The sequence below is a fragment of the Mus caroli genome, chromosome X, assembly GCF_900094665.2.
Source record: "Mus caroli chromosome X, CAROLI_EIJ_v1.1, whole genome shotgun sequence".
Lineage (NCBI taxonomy): Eukaryota > Metazoa > Chordata > Mammalia > Rodentia > Muridae > Mus > Mus caroli.
Genome location: NC_034589.1, coordinates 97,910,732 through 97,915,565, shown reverse-complemented (window position 1 = coordinate 97,915,565; position 4,834 = coordinate 97,910,732).

Genomic DNA, 4,834 nt, shown 5'->3' with positions numbered 1-4,834 from the left:
ATCTTAGTTAGGGTTTTACTGTTGTGAAAAGACATCATGACCAAGGCATCTCTTATGATGGAACTGGCTTAGAGTTTTAGAGGTTCAGTCCATTATCACCATGACAGCATCCAAGCAGACACGGTGCTGAAGAAGTAGCTGAGAGTTCTACATCCAGATCCACAGGCAAAAGGAAGAGAGACACTGGGATTGGCTTGAGCTTTTGAAACCCCGAAACCCACCCCAATAAGGCCACGCCTACTCCAACTAGACCACACCTCCTAAACCTTCTCAAGTAATGTAACTCCCTAATGACCAAGCAGCCAAATATATGAGTCTATAGAGGCCATTCTTATTCCAACCACCACTCTGTCTTCCAGGCTCTTCTTCTCAAACTGAAGATTAACACTCCAAAACCAGCTTCTTGTGCTTTGCTGCCTCAATTCTCATTCCTCAGATCATCATCACTGCAAACTAATTTCCAGGACCTTCCTTGGCTCATGGATCACCATAGGGTCTTTTGTCTAGGCTTGTTATTGGAGCAAAGCAAAGAAGCTCATGTGGTATCATCTTGAATAAAAATGTCCCCCATGGGCTCATATATGTGAATGCTTCGTATCAGGAAGTGGCACTATTTGAGAAGGATTAGATAGATTAGGAGGTGTGGCCTTGTTGGAGGAACTGTGTCATTGTGGATGGGTGTTGAGATTTCAAAAGCACATGATTCTCTTTTTCCTCTTACAGATCAGGTTGTAAGTCTCAGCTACTGCTCCAGTGCCTACCTGTATGCCAACTTGCTCCCTGCCATGATTATAATGGGCTAAGTCTCTGAAACTATAAGCAAGCCCCCAATTAAATGTTTTTCTTTATGAGTTGTCTTATGAGTCATAGTGTCTCTTTAAAGCAATACATCACTGGCTAATATAGCTCATTTTATTTTTCTCTATTCTATTTTGTTTTCTATTTTCTATTTTCTTTTTTGAAAAAAGAATTATTTCCTTATTTTATTTATACAAGTACACTGTAGCTGTCTTCAGACACAGCAGACAAGAGCATCAGATCCCATGGCAGATAGTTGTGAGCCACCATGTGGTTGCCAGGAATTGAACTCAGGACCTCTGAAAGAGCAGTTGGTGCTCTTAACCACTGAGCCATCTCTCTGGACCTCTCTTTTCTATTTTCAAGAACAAGGTTTCTCTGTGTAGCCCCGGCTATTCTGGAACTTTCTTTGTAGACCAGGCTGTCCTCAAACAGATAGAGATCTGCCCACCTCTATCTCCCCCGTACTAAGATCAAAAGCTTGTGCCTTCACACCTGCCTTAAGAAGCTTATTTTCAAAAGAATTATTATTATATATTTTCTACCTGGTAGCATGCATTCCTTAAGTCTCCTATCCTCCCGCATCTTCCTTAATGCTAGAATTTATATTTCCCATACAAACTCAGATGCACCCAGAAGGGTAACCCAACTCCATAGGGAATTTTTGTGAGTTTCTAGTTGGGGGCCCATCTACACAGAGATTATCACACTCTCTACCCATCCATGAAACCTTTCTACTCCCTAACCAGAGCACATAGGGTGGATTTATATTCTCTAGGCTTCTATCATTTCTCTCACTTGTTCACAGATTTATGAGACCAGAAATATGGGAGAAAAATATAAAGTGGCCCACTCTTAGACTCTGAGTAGGTGTACAAGAAATGTCCCAGGCTGGTGAGATGGCTCAGTGGGTAAGAGCACCCTACTGCTCTTCCAAAGGTCCGGAGTTCAAATCCCAGCAACCACATGGTGGCTCACAACCATCCGTAACAAGATCTGACTCCCTCTTCTGGAGTGTCTGAAGACAGCTACAGTGTACGTACATATAATAAATAAATCTTTAAAAAAAATAAAGAAAGAAATGTCCCTAAAAGAGAACTTCAGCCGGGCGGTGGTGGCACATACCTTTAATCCCAGCACTTGGGAAGCAAAGACAAGTGGATTTCTGAGTTCGAGGCCAGCCTGGTCTACAGAGTGAGTTCCAGGACAGCCAAGGTTATACAGAGAAACCCTGCAGAGAGAGAGAGAGAGAGAGAGAGAGAGAACTTCAGCCCTTATACTTTTAAGCTGATATGAACGCCTTGTAGGATCCATTCCTGTGACTCTCCCAGGCTTGGATTGGCTCCCTATGTTCATTTTCTTTGCTTACAGGAACAGTTCCTTAACTTTTTTCCTTCCTCCCATCTTGTGTTAGAGTTCAATATGTTAGATTCTTATAGACTTTTAGAATTTTCTTTTGCAGATATATATGTTAAGATACAAGTGACCCACACCTTACTCTAATTAAAATAGCCCTACTTATATCTGATGCTGCCTCTGTTTTTTTTTAATTTTTAATATTTTTATTACATATTTTCCTCGATTACATTTCCAATGCTATCCCAAAAGTCCCCCATAGCGCCCCCCACTTCCCTACCCACCCATTCCCATTCTTTTGGCCCTGGCATTCCCCTATATTGGGGCATATAAAGTTTGCAAGTCCATCTTGGAATTGGGAACAAAACACCCATGGAAGGAGTTACAGAGCCTCTGTTTTCTTGAATCTGGCTCTACCTGTCCTCCCTCTCCCTGCCACAGATGGAATTTTTGTGGTGGAATGAAGAGTCAGATGTGTTCCAAGGGTTTACGTTGATCTGTATAGAACTGGCTTAAAAAACTGATCTGGGCAAGCAGATTCTTTCTTCCTTTAATCTAAAGTATGAAGCATAAAATGACAATATCAGGCAAGTGGTGAATTATTACAACTGAAAGGCCTCAAGGTATAGGTAAAGTAAATAACATACCGGAAGATTTATGTGGAACAAGTCATTAAAGTAATTAGAGGCAGGAAAGTGATAGAGGGGTGGAAAGAAGCAGGCATTAAAAGTGCAGTCTCCAGAATGATGGCCTTGAACACCTGCTGTATATCTCTAGGGTCACACTGAAGCCCAAATTCTCCCCCACATGAGTCTTGTTGGGATCCATTCCTTCTACAGATTTTTATTGCTGTTATCTGGTTGGTTGGTTGGTTGGTTGGTTGGTTGGTTTGAGGCAGAGTCTTCCTCTAACTCAGGCTGATCTGGAACTCACTCTATAGCCCAGTTTAACTTCAAACTCACCACAATTCTCCTGCCTCTGCTTTTCTAGCACTTGAATTACAAATGTGAGGCACCATTGGGATTCTGGTACAGTTTTCTTCTTGGACTTCTTTCCCACTCCCTGAATATAGTTTATATACCCATATTCTGAGGATAAACTTCACTTTAGATGTTAGCTTGAGTGGATTCCTTGAAACTAGCTGAATTGAAGTATATTCCTTGCAGTTTCTTCTATTTCTGATGGAGTAGAATGAAATATTCTAGCTTAGATAAATCAACAAAATACAAATGTGGGCTTCTTTTCCAGTAAAACTTATGCTCCCCTTTAATAGGTATGATTTGCAAGCACAGTTGTAATGTTTCCATGGACATTCTGCCTGAGACAGAGAAAAGAAATTCAGAACTCTGATATACTGCAGCATCTTTCTACATGGGGATTTAGGGTCTGCTGTAGCTATAGAAAGACACTCAGCCAATCTTGTTGATACACATATGGGAGGGCAGGGTGGTCTCACAGAAATGGTTAGATGAGGCCATCACTAATCTTAAAGCTCTTGATTCTACTGGCTATATCACCACCTCCAGCTAGTATGTCTGGTTTGTCTGATCTCCTAGTAAATAAACTGGTCCCTGACTTGGTGCTTTGGACTGGTCTGGGCTATGTCTAGGGCTTTCTACCTCACCTCTCTTTCATCTCAATTACTTGCCTCTCCACTTCTCTGAATTTACATGCCTTGGACTGCCTGTCTTACTTGCCTTCAGTACTCTTAGTGTCTTTCTTCTGTCTACCTTTCCCTGGCTAAAAAGCAAATCCATGCACCACAAAGCAGTTAGCCTATCATGAAAACTTGAGTTTTGATGAACTAAGCTGGAGTTCCTGATCCTACCCTCTCTGAGCTCCCTGAGGTTTTGCAGGGTTTCTAGTAAATATGTCCTTTTCACCAGCTATGTTGAATCTGGAACTCTCTGTCTTGCCACTTAATCTATGGCAGCCTTCGAATTCATCTTAAATACATATATAAATCATCTACTGCTGCAAAATGGGAATGAATACCAGCTACTGGCGCTGACTTGTGACTTGGCCTCGGCTCAATCCCTGGGGTGCTGGCAACAGTAACTAAATGAACAGCAGCTTGCTAGCCAGTGGAAAGAAAGGCCTTGAAGCAATATAGAGAGGGCTTTTCTGGGCATTGTCTGAACAGAATACGAAAGATAAATTCAAGGAAGTTGGTCCAAAGGCATAGGCATGATGGTCACCTAAAAGTGACCACCATCATTCTTCAGCTACAGTGTAACAGAAGTTCTTGTTTGCTTGTTTCTTTTTTTTTAATATTTATTTATTTATTTATTGCATGTAAATACACTGTAGCTGTCTCCTGACACACCAGAAGAGGGCGTCAGATCTCATTACGGATGGTTGTGAGCCACCATGTGACTTGAACTCAGGACCTTCAGAAGAGCAGTCAGTGCTCTTAACCACTGTGCCATCTCTCCAGCCTCAGCTTGTTTCTTTTTGTTGGAGACAGAGTTTGACTGTGCATTTTAGAATGGCTTTAAAATCTATGCCGGGGCCTAGCAAACACAGAAGTGGATGCTCACAGTCAGCTATTGGATGGATCACAGGGCCCCCAATGGAGGAGCTAAAAAAAGTATCCAAGGATCTAAAGGGAACTGCAACCCTGTAGGTGCAACAACATTATGAACTAACCAGTACCCCAGAGCTCTTGACTCTAGCTGCA